The sequence below is a fragment of the Macrobrachium nipponense genome, chromosome 11 (assembly GCF_015104395.2).
Source record: "Macrobrachium nipponense isolate FS-2020 chromosome 11, ASM1510439v2, whole genome shotgun sequence".
Taxonomy (NCBI): Eukaryota; Metazoa; Arthropoda; class Malacostraca; order Decapoda; family Palaemonidae; genus Macrobrachium; species Macrobrachium nipponense.
Window position 1 is genome coordinate 96350832 of NC_061087.1, and position 18167 is coordinate 96368998.

At 34.0% G+C, this 18167-nt stretch overlaps 1 protein-coding gene across 1 annotated transcript in view; it reads left to right on the top strand.

Annotated features, from left to right (window-relative positions):
• The window catches only part of LOC135207643 (transmembrane protein 229B-like), a 50813-nt gene that overhangs the window by 5114 nt on the left and 27532 nt on the right, over positions 1 to 18167 (top strand). The gene's annotated exons all lie outside the window — the stretch shown is intronic.

Genomic DNA, 18167 nt, shown 5'->3' on the forward strand with positions numbered 1-18167 from the left:
CTTATCAATCTTTTCTCTCTCTTTTTCTACTCTGATGTCCCATGGTATTGCGACATCAGTGAGTGATGCTTTCTTCTTGATTTTGTCAATCAACGTCACGTCTGGTCTACTGGCACGTATCACCCTATCTGTTCCGATACCATAGTTCCAGAGGATCTTTGCTTGATCGTTTTCCATCACTCCTTCTGGTTGGTGTTCGTACCACTTATTACTACGAGGTATAACCGGTGTTTCTTGCACAGGCTCCAGTGGAGGGCTTTTGATCCTGAATCGTGCCTCGTTTTGTACTGGTTCTGTGCAAGCGCAAAAGCGAAAATAGTTAATGAATGAACAAATATGTAAAACTATATTAAAATCCAAGAAGAATAGTATTAGAGTAGTAATGTGTAAGACATGAACGAGCTCAGTTGATATGAGGCTTTTTTTATCTTTTTATTGATGGACAGTGTTAGTCTGAATGTTGATTTGGTAAATATAAGAGACCTAAATTACATTGTTGCCTCGGTCAAGTACCATATTTTTATTTATGAAACCTGGCGAAAGTAATTATCTGATTAGTCTGAAGTTCTCTCCCCCACTCGACCAGCAGTAGGGATATACATACATACATACATACATACATAAATACATATATACATACACACACACATATATATATATATATATATATGTGTGTGTGTGTGTGTGTGTGTGTGTGTATGTGTGTGTGTTTATATATATACAAACATATATGTATTATGTATATATATTTTATATATAATATTTTATTATTATATCATTATATTTTATATATATATATATAATATATATATATATATATTATTATATATATATATACATTATGTATACACAGACATATACACACATCTATATATGTATATATAAAATATATATATATATATACTTTATATATACATACATACGCACACACATACACATATGCAACCCACAGACAGACAAAAAATAAACAAAACTTGACTACTAGAGTTTTCATTCCGACATGGGACAATATAACAACATTCAACATTCGCTGAATTAGTAAATATTTACCTTCCCTTAGTAGTTCAACAGAGACCAGATGATATCGAGAGAGAATAATCAGACGAGACAAACTGGGAGTTCATTTTTCATAACTGTTTATTTTGGCGTAATTGAATTTTGAAAGTGTATTTGTGTGATAATATTTTATTATACCTCCAATTCTCTACGTAAACCGATTTGACTTTTGCGCTTTTATGGAAAATGAAAATTGAACCAGACTGAATCATATCAGGATGCTTCGTCCATTTACTTAATATACTCTCTCTCTCTCTCTCTCTCTCTCTCTCTCTCTCTCTCTCTCTCTCTCTCTCTCCTAGTTCTTTTTAGAGATTTTGATAATTTTACAAGGTAATTTCCTACTTGTTATGAAATCAGTTTATAATATAATCAATCTCTCTCTCTCTCTCTCTCCTGGTTCTTTTAAAGATTTTTAATAATTTTACAAGGTAATATCCTAGTTGTTGTGAAATCGGTGTGTGTGTGTGTGTGTCTCCTAGTTCTTTAATAAGAAATTTTGATAATTCTGCAAGGTTATTTCCTAATTTTTGTGAAATCTGTTTATAGTATATTCTCTCTCTCTCTCTCTCTCTCTCGCTCTCTCTCTCTCTCTCTCTCTCTCTTCTCTCTCTCTCTCTCTCTCTCTTCTGGAATGTGCCTGCAAATGCAACAAGAAATCTTTATTCTACTCAACTGAATGACAAGAAATAAAATAATTTTCAAGATTTTTCGGTTGACAAAATATTAAAACTGACTTTACTTCGATGATAGAAAATAAAATACGAGATATTTCGTTCGTAAAATCATAACTGATTATTTGATGACAACAATAATATAAAGTAATAGAAGCGAAACTGCAATGAAATCGGTCATATGCTAGAAAATAAGCTATTAAAAATTTTATTCATAAAAGCTTAACAATTTTCGAATAACAATAATACTACAGTACTTATAAGAAAAAAGTAAATCAACAATGATGAGAAGGCCCACAAAATAATAATAATAATAATAATAATAATAATAATAATAATAATAATAATAATCACAATGATAATAATAATATAACCAACAAAGATAAGAACGGCCGTAATAATAATAATAATAATAATAATAATAATAATAATAATAATAATAATAATAATAATAACTGTAATGAATTTGTTCATATGATAGAAAATAAACTATGAAATCCATTAATGAAAAAATGAAAATTTTTCTAATAACTATAATCCTAAGACAAAAACACTAATAATAACAACATCCTTATTAAAAAAAAATGGCAGGATTCACAGAACTGATTTCACACAAAATTATTTCAATTCTGCTTTTGATTTGTCTTTCTGCCACGCTGGTATTACTATACTATTCCATCTGTCCATCCGCCTGTGGTGTTTTTGTATGGTAACGCTGCGTCCCGGGCTTTAAATAGTTACGGTATGTGTAAGTTTTTGGTAAATAAAAGGATATCTGGGTGTACATTTGCAACTGAAAAGTGTTTTAATAATTTACTGTATGCGAAGTACACCGTTAATATTCGAAATAGGATATTATTATTATTGTTGAATGTAACTATCTAAAGCCCGGGACGCAGTGTTACCATACGGAAACACCACAGGCGGATGGACAGATGGAAAAAAACAGAGTATAGGCAGCTGCCCAATATTAATCGTGCTGTAGGTCGTCAACGGAATTCCTGGCTGGTGTTATCAAAGGCAACGGGGTATCAGGGACAGGTTGGGGGTGGGCATTAACATCATCCGCAGTAATAATAATAATAATAATAATAATAATAATAATAATAATAATAATAATAATAATAATAATAATTTTGAAGAACAATAAAATCGAAATGTAACGAATTAGTTCAAACATCAGAGAATAATCTATTTAATAATTCATACAGCAAAAAATAGTCTAATAATAATAATAATAATAATAATAATAATAATAATAATAATAGTAATAATAATAATAATAATAATAATAATACTTTATTAAAAGTATGCTTGAGAGAAGGTCTGCTTCCTAAATATAATAATAATAATAATAATAATAATAATAATAATAATAGTAATAATAATAATAATAATAATAATAATAATAATAATAATAATAATAATAATAAAGCCCTCCACTGGAGCCTGTGCAAGAAACATCAGCTACCTTGCAGTAATAAGTGGTACGAGCACCAACCTGAGGGAGTGATAGAAAACGATCAGGCAAAGATCCTCTGGGGACTATGGTATCAGGACGGATAGGGTGATACGTGCAAACAGACCAGACGTGACGTTGATTGACAAGGTCAAGAAGAAAGTATCACTCATTGATGTCGCAATACCATGGGACACCAGAGTTGAAGAGAAAGAGAGGGAAAAAATGGATAAGTATCAAGATCTGAAAATAGAAATAAGAAGGATATGGGATATGCCAGTGGAAATTGTACCCATAATCATAGGAGCACTAGGCACGATCCCAAGATCCCTGAAAAGGAATCTAGAAAAACTAGAGGCTGAAGTAGCGCCAGGACTCATGCAGAAGAGTGTCATCCTAGAAACGGCTCACATAGTAAGGAGAGTGATGGACTCCTAAGGAGGCAGGATGCAACCCGGAACCCCACACTATAAATACCACCCAGTCGAATTGGAGGACTGTGATAGAGCAAAAAAAAAAAAAAAAAAATATAATAATAATAATAATAATAATACTTTATTAAAAGTATGCTTGAGAGAAGGTCTGCTTCCTAAGTACAATAATAATAATAATAATAATAATAATAATAATAATAATAATAATAATAATAATAATAATAATAATAATATATTGAGGACGGCAGCTCATGCGTGAACCTTCATACTCCAGGAGCGTTTGAACCATTCGCGAAATCTCATTACTGAATTAACCTGTGGGGGTTGGGGGCTGGGGGGATTAGGGTAGGGGTGGGGTGTGTGGGGCGGTGGGGAGGGGTCGGTGAAGGTGGACTAATATATGCGCGAGTTGGGGGAAAAAATCCCTTGAGTTATTAACGGATGCTCCTGGCTTTAATGAAAGTTGAGGAATGAGATGTTGAATACTTTAGATACATGTACGCATGGATATACATACACATACATTTATGTGTATATTTATTATATGTATATGTATATATATATATATATATATATATATATATATATATATATATATATATAGTCGTAATATAATTTATATTCATATCACAACTATACTTATAAATATATATACAATTATTATATCTTTAATTATATTATAATATTAAATATATATATATATATTATTATATCTATATATGATATAACATATATATATATATATATATATATATATATATCTATATATATAATATATATATACTATCATATAAAGTAATTCACGACACTTATTTTTCCTCAAGATTATCATAATTATTATTATTATCAATATGATTATACAAAAAATTAAAAAATCCTCATAGTAGCACGAGTCTTCAAATGGAGAAACAAATCCAGAGTTATGTAAATGTACATATATTTAAATTTAAAAATGGGCAAGGATAGCTTCCGGGAACCGAACTCTAATATGATTATTATTGTTATATAACACTGAATAAATATATAGGTATCGCAGTCCGTTATCTATCGACCTTGCCTCACCAGCGGGAGAACAGAGTTCGATCCCACAGGAGAGAATTGCTTGGGCCAGTTCCCTGCATGGAAATTCTGATGCGAGCTGCTTACATAGCTGAAGAAGTAAGTAGTACTCGGTCGCTAACCAAATGCTGTGGGTCGCAACTATGATTGAGAGGGAGATGGGTTGAGAAGATTCATCCTAAGATATATATATATATATATATATATATATATATATGAATGAATGCTTTTTACTGTAATACAACAGTATAATATAAACATAAAAGGCCCATAAAACACTATTTTAACGCTGCAACCATATATTTCGAGCACTTCCTTCTGCGCTCCTGATCACAAGGAAGTGTTTTATAGTCCTTTTATCATCATATATATATAATATATATATATATATATATATATATAATATATATATATGTGTGTGTGTGTGTGTCCGTGTGCGTGTATGTATGTATGTATGTATAATATGTGTGTGGTGTTTTGCATATGTTTATATGTAAAGGCCAGAATATGAACTTGAGTCTTCAAACATTTTTTCCACCTGAAACTCCAGTGAAATCAAAGGATTCCACATTTATATGTAAATTTGCTACTTTATGCTTAGAAAACAAGTTTGTATTAGAGCCGACTTCCCTTGCTGTATTTACATATTCAATATGCAAGTGCACATTTCCTTCCTTTTATTTGCGGGGAAGACAAGACGCCAAATAAATTCAAAAGGACATTACGGAGACTCCTCTTTTGGGAAGAATCACCTCCGCCTTTTGCGCCCAAGAAAATACCAAGACTGCAGAGATAAACAAAAGGGTATAGAAGATTCACATCACCGGTGCATCTGATGTCTTGGCCAATCCCTTACGACGCTCCTGATTGGCTGTTGATAAGCCAATCACAGGGCTATAAACTCTCAGTCTCTCGAGAGAGTTTACATAAGCAGGATGTATGTTCCACCTCTCCAGAGGGATACGTCTTTCAAAAGCATCCCTCACGAGAAAGACTGAGTGTTTCCAGCTCTGTCATTGGCTTATCGACAGCCAATCAGGAGCGTCGTAAGGGATTAACCAAGACATCAAATGCATGGCTGATGTGAATCTACTATAGTTCACCAAAGACGCCTAGAGAGTAGAGAGCCTGAACATGTATGGCTTAGAAACACGACGATTGCGAGGATAACTAATAGAAACATTCAAAATACTGAAAGGCTTAACAAAAGTAGACAGTAACCTATTTACATTAAACGAAAACCAGACAAGAAAAAATGGATGGAAAATAGAACTGAAGAGATACAACACATCCCGTTGTGGGAACTTCTTCATATACAAGATGTGTGACACGTGGAATAAACTGCCACCAGAAGTTGTAAACAGCATCAGTGTGGAAGAGTTTAAAAGAAAGCTAGACCATCATTAGGACACTGAATGAACAGTGGAACTTGCTCCTAGAGATAAGTGAGCACACGATGTCTCCTCGGATGGACTAATAAATCTTTGAGACATCTTAATCCTTGTAACTCATTTTAACATCATTCCAACTTTGGAATTTTATTCCTGCTTTAGTTTTCCCGGTATTTTTCTTATATAAGGGTCCATTCTTTCTCTCAGGGCTAAGCACAGTACTTTAGATCCTTCTTCCCTTTGGTGAGTTAAAGTTAAGTATATCTTAGTTTTACCAGACCACTGAGCTGATTAACAGTTCTCCCAGGGCTGGCCCGAAGGATTAGATATTTTTACGTGGCTAGGAACCAACTGGTCACCTAGCAACGGGACCTACAGCTTATTATGGGATCCGAACTACATTATACCGAGAAATGAATTTCTATCACCAGAAATGAATTCCTATGACTCCGCGTTGGTCGAGCCGAGAATCGAACTTCGGACCACCGGACTGGTAGCCGAGTGGGAAAACCACTCGTCCAACGAGGAAATCCCTTTGGTGAGGCAAAGTTGGGTTCCCCATCCCGTCGGCCTTTTATTTAAAGAATTGAAGTTGACTCTCGTGTTCACAATTCCTTCAAAGAACTTTCTACAAAGTCATTCGAGAAATTGACTTTCGAAGTTATAAAGATGCGTTACTGATAAGATGGAGGCTGATTGAAGCGCAGAGAGCAAAGGTGACAAGAGTGTGTTCCAGGCTCTTCCAGGATCTGAAATCATTCCTCCTGGAATGGCTGCTCCGACAGAACTTATATCTATCAGTGCTACTACATATCTTATTCGGTAACTTAATGTGGCCGTTCATTTTTAATTATTATTTAATTATTGTTTTTAACGTCTGAATTTAAAATCATTGTGTAATGGAAAGTGAATATTGGTAATATATCGAAAACCTTGGAAAAGCCTTAGAGTATTAAAAAAAGGCTATGAAATAGAGTAAATCTATGTTTTCGAAAGTTTTAGAGTATATATAAAAAAGGCTATGAAATTTAGTAAATTTATCTTTATCCGTTAAACTCTGGCACGCCATCTCCGGCTAGTTAGAAATTCTTGGAGATCCACCAAAATAGATTTAGGAGATATAAACTTAGTGGGCCAACTTTGGAAAATGGAAGCGTAAAAAATTAAGTGAATGTGTGTGCGTGTGTGTGTGTCAGAGAGAGAGAGAGAGAGAGAGAGAGAGAGAGAGAGAGAGAGAGAGAGAGAGCAGAAATTGGGTAAACGTGCAGATGTAACTCCGTTAACACTTATGAACTTTGAGATATATATAAAAAAAATTTAAATTGGATTGCGAGAAAAAAAAGTGATAAAACCCACAAACGGCAAACTTTGTCAACTTAACAGTATATCGCCAGTTCCTCTAGATACAAAAAGAAGCTTCAAGAACAACAGCGTAAAAGACTTCGATACGTTTCCTCGAAAAGGTTGTTAAAGTCTAATCAAGATGAAAATATCGGCGGCCATAGAATCTAACAAATATGAATACCAACTCGATTATACAACAGTAGCCATTTTCGTCATAAAAGCCCAAAATTATCCATCGATTATTTTCTTCCATTAAATGACGGAATAATCTCAACCCGCTTCTAGAGAGAGAGAGAGAGAGAGAGAGAGAGAGAGAGAGAGAGAGAGAGAGAGAGAGAGAGAGAGAGAGAGAGAGAGAAATATTTTTGTCCACCCGTTTCTGGAGAGAAATAGAGAGTCATTTTTCTCCACTTGTTTCTGGAGAGAGAGAGAGGAGAGAGAGAGAGAGAGAGAGAGAGAGAGAGAGATTATACTGCTCTCCATCCGTTTCTGGAGAGAGAGAGAGAAATCATATTATCCTCCATCCGTTTCTAGGAAGAGAGAGAGAGAGAGAGAGAGAGAGAGAGAGAGAGAGAGAGATTATACTGCTCTCATCCGTTTCTGGAGAGAAAGAGAGAGAGAGAGAGAGATTAAGACCGTTTCTGGAGAGAGAGAGAGCGAGAAGATTACTGCTATCATGTTTCTGGGAGAGAGAGAGAAGGGAGAGAGAAGAGAGGAGAAGAGATGAGAGAGAGAGAGAGAGAGAGAGATCATATTTTTCTCCGCCCATTTCTGGATTAACTCGCTACCAGCCTTCTCGACATGCATGACCTTTTGACCTCTGAAACGACTGACGTCATGAAAACTAAATAAAAAAAAGGAGGGTTATTTGGAATATTGGTCTATTCCATTATTTACTTTACGATCTTTTTTCCCCCCAGTATTTTATTTTCTTAAGGGGTTCGGGAGGTGGGAGGGGGGACGTTTAGGTAGTAGATCCTTATTTCATTCTGCCATTGCTATTCTTGGGGGGACTTCGAATGTTACGTAATCTATAATCCACTTTATGTAATATATATATATATATATATATATATATATATATATATATATATATATATATATATATACACATATATATAATGTATATACATATTTTATAAACATAACATTGTATATATATATATATAAAAAATATATATGTATATATATATAATATGTATATATATATATACTATATATATATATATTTTATGTATATGTATATATTATATATATATTATATATATATATATTTTTAATGTTATATATATATATTATATATATATATATATATATATGATTAGGGTATGGTTCCTTCTACTTCGAGGGGAATTATGGGTAACGAGTATCATAAAAAAAAGCGAATTAATGATCCAGTAGCAACTATGGGTGATTGCAATACTATAGTGCTAGTGGCCATTGATTTACAATGAACGCTATTTTATGGGCCTTTTTCTGCCTAATAAAATACCTTTCGTGCACGCACACATACGCTTACATAACCCCTAATTACGTTCAAACAATCAGAGGAACTATTGGAAATCATAGCTACGGGAATTCTTACGAGAAACAGGGTAAATTAAATATAAATCTTCCTTTATTTCTTCCTAGTACTTTACGCTGCAACACCGGTACTTTAAATCTAGAATAAAAAAATATTATCAGATCAGTATTCTCTAATACTTGATGCCTTTAAGGTCATAGAATATTAACGGGACAATCCGATGGTTGATAAGACCTCGATAAAATAAAAGTAAGACTCGGAAATATTTCCCCTTTTTTTATCAAAACTAAAACTCAAGAATATTCTTTTTTATCAAAACTAAAGCTCAAATATATCCTCCATTCTTTACCAAAAACTAAAACTAAAAAACATTCTACATTTTTTATCAAAATAAAAATAAACAAAATATTTTCCCGTGTTTATAGAACTAAAGCTAGAAAATATTCCATATTTTTATCAAGATAGAAATAAAAAATATTCTCCTTGTTTGTCAAAACTATAATTCAATAATATTCTACATTTTTATCAACTAAAACTAAAAAGTATTTTCCCTTGTTTATCAAAACTAAAACTAAACAATATTCTCCATTCTTTATAAAAAACTAAAACTAAAAAATATTCCACATTTTTTATCAAACTAAAAATTTTAAAAATATTCTCTTTGTTTATCAAAACTATAACTCAGAAATATTCTTCCTATCTTTCTAGTCAAATTATCCCAAATAATTAGCGCCTTAGACAATAACACTTTAACGACACACTCCTCTGTCTGATAGAAATCTTGATAAAATCTAAATTAAAAGTCAAAGATATTCTACCGGCTTTTTTTTCTTGATGGACCTGCCACATAGAAAAAAACTAATGACTGACAGATCTACACAAACTGGCGTCGCAGCCTCTTACAATCCTTAACGTACTGGAAATCTATGATTGTAAATTAACCCAATCAATTAGCCAATCATTTCTGTCCAAAACAAAAAAACAATGACTGACAGATGTACACAAACTGGCGTCGCAACCTCTTACAATCCTCAAAGCACAGGAAATCTCTGATTGTAAATTAGCCCAATCGATTAGCCAATCATCTCTTCCTCCAATTTGAAGCATCCAATACTTGTGTGGGTAATTACGTGTCACTAATTACCCGTCACTACCTGCCGCCAATACGTTTCCTACTTGCGTGCGCGCAGGAGCGCTGGCATTATCACCTGCGTGATCTCTCACCTGTACTAAGTGATTGATGGTGATCATTCATTATTCAGGATGCATGATCTTCTCGCCTGTATGTGATCATTGGTGATCATTCATTATTCAAAATCTTTCAAAAGAATCGAAGCGCTGAGTAGCTATTTTTAGAACGTCTGACCCACTTAGGGAATTGTTATATTCCTGTCTCCCTTCTTTAAATCAGAACTTTAAGAAAGCTCAAAATCAATAATTAAATAGGTAATTAAATGAATCAATCGATAAATAAATAAGAAAGAGAAATAGGTAGATTGAGTATAACGGGATAGGGTGTGGGGCTAACACCTTCATCCCATGAGCACGTGTTTTGACACATACATACATGTATATTTATGAATATATATGCATTATCATATCTTACACACACACACACACACATATATATATATATATATATTTATATGTATATATACATAAATATTTATAAAATATAAATGCATATACTTGTGTAGGTAATATATATATATATATATATATATATATATATATATATATATATATATATAGAATATATATATTTAATAATAATAAAATATATAAAGGAATATTACATATATGAATTTTTATCACATCACCGTCATGCATATATTTATATACATGCATTAAGCTACAAATGTCCTTTAATATCCAATTCGGTTAACAAATATGGAAATATATTAATTCCGAGGTAGAGCGAATTGGATGTTAAAGGACATTTGTACCTTAATGCATAATATATATATATATATATATATATATATATACATACAACATACTACATACATACATACTACTACATACATACATATATATATATATATATATCTATATATATATACATACAAGAAACACGGAAGCAGGAAGAGAATTCCAAACTTTGGCTATATCATGAGAGGAGGAGGGAGGCAAGCAGCGACGAACAGCCGAAATGAATGGCGTAATCACAGCACTGTTAGATAGAAAGCGTTCAACAGCAACCCAGCTATAGCTGCCCCATTAACTTAATGGAGAGGTTAATCCCGCAGAATTGGAGGCCCGTTTGACAAAATAAATGCTTTTCACTTTGCGAGGTCAGACGAGGAAAAGGGCGTGAGCGGATTTTCTTGTTTTTATGTTTTTATTAGTAGCGAGAAAATAAACAGATTATATAAACAAACAGCATCGTAGCTGATTTTCTTCTGTTTCTATACATCGATCTAGTATTTTATCAATCATCAGCGTTGAAAGTAAACAAATTCTCAAAATAAACAGTATCCTTAAACAAAGGACTGTTATATAAAATTTAGGCCAAAGGCCAAGCGCTGGGATCGAAGAGTTTATTCAGCGCTGAAAGGGCAACTGAGCGTAAAAATGTTTGAAAGTTATAACAAGAGGAAAACCTCACAGTATGAAAAAAATGGTTAGGAAATAGCAGAGAATATAAGCGGTGGTGCAGTAAAAGGAATAGCATGGGTTGCAGCTAGGGGCCGGAGGTACGCTGCAGAGAACCTTCAGTAACGTCTAAAGCGCACCGCGTGAGGTGCACTGACGGCTCTACACCACTACGGAAAGAGAGCCAAAACATCTTAAATAGAATAAAAAGTTTACGAAAATGTACCTACGGACTATAATTGAATATCCATTCCTTCCATTTCCGCTGAGAACAGCTTAATTTCGTTTTTTGTCCATCCGGATAACGACAGATATTTCGAGTTTAACATTGGCGCCCTTCTTGCTCGTGGGATTTAGGATTTCCTGTTACAGGAATCTGCTCTCCGAGCCTTCGGGTCCCTCTGGCTGTCTTCGGGTTTTATAGTCACATTTTAGAAGTTTAAGCAACCATTTTACCCTTACTGCCTTCTTTCGCGTGAATAGGTGGATATTTCGTATAATATTAAAAATAATAATAATAATAATAATAGTACTAATTAATTTTCTCATATTTTACGATTTAATGCCACTCTTATTAACTCAAATTACGGCAGGTTATCTTGGGAGTCTTACTTTAAACAGTTTATATATATATATATATATATATATATATATATATATATATATATATGTATATATATATATATATATATATATATATATATATGTATATATATATCTATATATACATTTATCATAACACACACATATGCATAATATATATATATATTAACGCTTACGTGTGTATATATATATATATATATATATATATATATATATAATGAAAAATTAAGCTATCTATACTCTGTTTTTTTCATCTGTCCATCCGCCTGTGGTGTTTTTGTATGGCAACACTGCGTCCCGGGCTTTAGATAGTTACGCTATGTGTAAGTTTTAGGTAAATAAAAGGATATCTGGGTGTACATTTGCAACTGAAAAGTGTTTTAATAATTTACTGTATGCGAATTACACCATTAATATTCGAAATAAGATATTATTATAATCGTTGAATGTAAGCTGAATGTAACTATCTAAAGCCCGAGATGCAGTGTTACCATACAAAAACACCACAGGCGGATGGACAGATGAAAAAAAACAGAGTATTTATATAGTTGAACATCTCTCTCTCACCTCACACTTTCTCTTCCTTGACAAGGGCGAATAACGCGTGAATCGACAAACCAAACATAAATCAATAGAAACAACGATTTTATCGCGGAAGAGGACAATAATATCTATAACATAATCCAATAAAAGATAAGTGATGCAGCCTCGGAAGAGAACAATAATATCTAGAACATAATCCAATAACAGATAAGTGAAGCCGAGGCTGCAACGCTTTTAACCCAGGTTCCCGCAATGACTCGAAGTGACACCAATAACTGGCCAACGGTTCAAGCTGGGAAATGACGGCTTACGCCCTTTTAGCTTCGATCCTCCGATCAATTGGGATGAGTCTAGGTATATTTTCTCCCCGGCTCAGCTGGTGCGTTTTGGTTTGGACTGCCGTGTGAATTCTGCTGGTTTTTTTTTTTTTTTTTTCCTTAAAGTTTTTAAGATAGATAATAGCATTTGTAATGGTATTTTTGTTCATAGGCCATCGATAAATTGTTTTTTTTTAAATAAGCTTTGATGGAAGACAGAGTATAGGCCTCAGGCTATTGGTGAATTCTGCCTTTTTTTCCCTTAAAGTTTTTACGATAGATAATAGCATTTCTGTTCATAGACCATCGATAAATTGCTTATTTAAAAATAAGCTTTGATAGAATATAGAGTTTAGACCAAAGGCAAAGCACTGGGACTTATAAGGTCATTCAGCGCTGGCAAGGAAATTGAGAGTAGGTAGGTTTGAAAGTTGTAACAGGAGGAAAACCTCAAAGCGGTTGCACTATGAAATAATTGTTAGGAGAGGATGGACAGCAAAATGGAAGAAAGACCATATGAAAGGAGGTACAGTAAAACGAATGAAAGGGATTGTAAATCGGGGTCCAAAGGACGCTCTAGAGAACCTTTAGTAATGCCTACAGTGTGCCCCGTAAGGTGTACTGATGGCACTAACCCCCTACGGGGAATATGCGATAATATGTTTTAGGAATTTTACATATGTGAGAAATAGTACTACGTAGTAGCCGCATACTTTAGATTAATTCTAGCACCTTCTCTTTTAATCATAAAGCTAAATCTGGTATTTTTCCCTGATTATCAGATAAATCATGTTATTTCCCTTGATTTTTTAGGTAAATTCCCAAATTTCCTTTGACTTTCAGGAAAATTTTGGTGAACTGAGTTTTTTTTTCTGGACTCATCATATGAATTCAGATGTTTTTTTTTATATAAATTCTGTTATTATATGATAGATTTATGGCATAAATTCTGGAAGTTTTTACTAACTTATGAGATAAATGTTGTTTTATTCTAGACGTGTTTGATGAATATCATTGACAGTAATATATTGTTTTTGTTATTAACTGCGTTAAGATCGTCTTCGATCAAACAGCAATCGTAAATGGATGACCCACCACACGGTAAGTAGTTTAAGAATCATAGTCTACATAGCCTAATTCACTCTAACTATAGGCCTAGCACTAAACTTCTCATTCGAACGGTTGACTCGTCACCCGAAGATAGAAACTGATTCTGCATAGGTCTACATATTTTATCAATTTTGCTCTGGATATCGATAAAAAATTATCTCTTGAACCTTTGATTGTGAACCACGAAAATTTGCCGGTACGGATTCTAGGAAAGTTGATTCCAATGACGTTTTCAGCCAGTCTACAGCAACGTCTTTAGCAAACTTTTCCTGGAGGGAGAAAGCAGCGTTACGTATCAAGATACTTGCTTAAAATGAATGTTTTCCCGTTCTTTGGTCCATTTCTAACAAATCGATGTCTAACTTTCCTTCCCCAAGGGAATTCAGTTTTCAGTTTTAACGCATCTTCAATGGAAAACTTCATTCTAGTTTATATCTTGATCAGAAAATGGGAACTTTTAAAAAAACCACTTTCCCGCCATTTCGTCTTCAATAAATCGGAAATGTAAAGATAACACAGGCTCAGAATTTCCATGACTGAATTTGTTTAAGATATCCAAGTCCCCTCGCCCGATTTATCGAACCCAGGTTGTCACAGCTGACACGCAATTTGTCAACCCTAGACCTATTCGCGTTGATTATGTGTCAAAAAAAAGGGGAAAAATGTGTCATGATTTCGATAAGGCCTCTCATTAGTTGGTTCCCATACACGGACAGTTTATTATTATTATTATTATTATTATTATTATTATTATTATTATTATTATTATTATTATTTTACGTGCCATTTTCACCGATATAGACAGTAAGAACACAAAGCGTGAGGTTGTTAGCTTTCTTCAACAACACCTTCGCCTTTGACCCAACACTATTATTGACAACCAGAATTTAAGCCAAAATCCAAGCACTGAAACCTATGAGGTCATTCAGCGCTGAAACGGAAATTAACAGTAAAATCGTTTGAAAGGTGTAACAGGAGGAAAACCTCGCAGTTGCACTATGAAACAATTGTTAAGAGAGGTTGGGAAGTAAGATGGAAGAAAGAGAAAAGCACCATAAATTTGGTTTACATAACGGTCCCAGAAATTGCCTGGATATCTGGTGGGGCCACGAGTCATATACTATGCACACACACACATACATATCTATATATGTATATATATATATATATATATATATTATATATATATATATATATATATATATATAGAGAGAGAGAGAGAGAGAGAGAGAGAGAGAGAGAGAGAGAGAGAGAGAGAGAGAGTGGGGAGTATGCGAGTATACTCATCGGTTGCTTATCAAAAGTTTTTGTTGACCTAATTTATTTTCTTATTCGACATTTTAACTATTTTCGTTACAATTTTTTTCATTGTTGTTACCATTATTCCATAAGAATTAAAAACATTTCCAAATACAAATATCACAAATTCTGAAAAAAAATACAAACGAAATATTACTATGGATAAAACAACAGCATTTGTTGTATTTTTTCTAACAGTAATTCATTAACTAAATGAGGGTATCATCTTACGGAGAGGCCAGGTTCTGTGTCATAATGAGACCAGAATAAAATATAAAAATAAGTGTAGCTCATTAGGCCTATGAAAAGCTCGTTAGCAGTTCTCCTCGTCAGCTGTGTCTCCCTCAGTCAGCTCTCTGCCAAGAAACATATATATTATTCATTCAAGGTTCCAAATGTTTTTGCTTGTTCCTCGGTAGTAACATGTTTCTGTCATATAATGTCTCGTTTAACGCGTAGAGAAATTCATAATGTTTAATGCTTTTATAGTCCCATGTCTGGGTACTTCTGAAGTGGTTCGCCCCTCTGAAGCCAACCGCTTCATAGATTTAATGCTTTTATAGTACTATATCGAACTACTACTGAAACGGTTCGCTGTGGTTTACCTCTCTGAAGAGAACCGCTTCATAGGTTTAGTGCTTTTAGAGTCCTATGTCTAGCTACTTCAGAAGCGGTTCGCTGCAGTGGGGATGATTTCACACTTTAATTTAATCGTCTTATTAACGCATTGATGATTTTCCTATTCTTGCACAAGTTGAATCAGTCTTGGAAGTTATCAGAAATCGAGAGATAAGAAAATGGAAACAATTAAGTCACGTTCAAATCCAATCCCGCCCACAATTCCCGCACAGAGTCGTCCAAACTCGGTCTAACGCTCTCCTTATCAAGATACCCTTTTATATGTATATTTATCCAATCACTCCCTTTTACTTCCTTTCATTCTTTACCGTCTCGAAAAACGGAGAGATAAGTAAACGGAGATAATTTACAATCACATCCAAAATCTGATCCCCGTCCCCAAACTCCAAGTCTTAACGCCCATCCTATTATCCCCTCGAGTTGCTTCTCTTTTTCTTTTTATCCATTCACGCCCCTCTACTTCCCATTTTTTTAACATCTCGTCCTACTAGTTGGCGACTCTCCAGCAACTGGCTTTCTAGCTGCTTTCAACGGACCGGACCGCTTGTTATTCTTAATGGGTCCCCGAGCTTCAGTATTTTTCACCTGAGGGCTTTCTTGAGAGCTATTCAGAATCACAAGTTCTATTAGCTCCTTTGTCATGCCGGCAACATCTCCTCTCTGTAACGGCTCTGTTCATATTCACTGACTTCGTTTAGCTGAATATGTATACATACGTACATTACTGAGCATAGATAGCTATTATTTGTTCTAAACTATTCAATGGTAACAGACTTAGTCAGTTAAAGAGTGGTACTTTTAACATGTTAATAGAAGTTTGGTAATCTGATTAGCAATTAAGATTCTTTATTGCATGTTTTTCCTTCCACCTTGTTCAGCTAATTACGCATTTCATGACTCACTTTATCATTCCCTTTGGCATCGACATTTTGACTGTTGTTTATATTTACTTATTCCTGCATTTATTTGTTTATATATCGTTTTATTTCTGTCCCACGTTAGAAGACAGACAATTCTGGAGGAAAATGGAAAAGCTCTCTGCCAGCTGTAATTGCAATTTTCAACTTAAGACCTATTCTTATGTAACATTGGTAAAACTTTGTGAGATTTAATTTTTCCTTGATAATGATCACAACTTGTTTAATAATGATAACAGTAATGAAATGACAGGTTCCAGTATACTGTGCCGTTTGAGACTACATGTTTCAAGCTGCTCTTGTAGTTCTGCAAATACAACTGTGTGGGTCACCCACACAGGTCGATGGTCTACAATAGACACATCATGGTTTCAGTGGCGCATATTAATGAACACAACGCGAAGTAAGTGCCACTTAAAGCACCACTAAGCAACCGATACAGGTTGCTATACTGATTTAGCCATTTGGATTTCATAGATCAAAATCACCCACGTCACTCACGCGTAAGTTTGAAGGTTTATCGAAGTGGTTTTATAACTGCAGGTTTTTCGTTTTCAAGTAAATAAAAGGACCATTCCAAGTTCAGCCTTTGCGTGTTACTGAAAACAACGTGACGTTGATGTTAGAATGCCTGAAACCTTGTTGAATGTATAACCCTACATTTAAAAACTTTATCGATTGAAATATGCTCTAATGTTTAACCTAGCTGAAACAGAAATTAAATGATAAAAAAAACTGATTGTGAGTATAATCTACTCATTCAAAAGTGACTGAAAATATGACCATAAGATTAAATTACTACAATAAGTCTGCGAGTGTGCATTGATTTCAAAGACCTTGTTCTTACTATTACCAGATTTGCACTGGTTTATTCGAACCGCTATTCTCCTAAATGAATAATTCAATAGTTCAAGTCAATTAAAATCCTGCCGGGCACGTGCACTCCACTCATCCGAAGCTCTTTATAATCGGAAGCAATTAAGACGTGCATTGATCCATCCCTCGAGTTCTAAAATGTCACGCTAGATCGACTTGCTAAGCTTAAAATATCAGAAAAAAAGAAAAAAACAAAAGAAATACATTGAGCTATAAACGGCTGGACCGGAAATAGCAGCGATATCGACCATAAAGCCGAGAGTTGCAAATAACAAACGTTGATTGGCAACCCTTATCGTCTGAAAAGGACATTTATAAAACAGCGG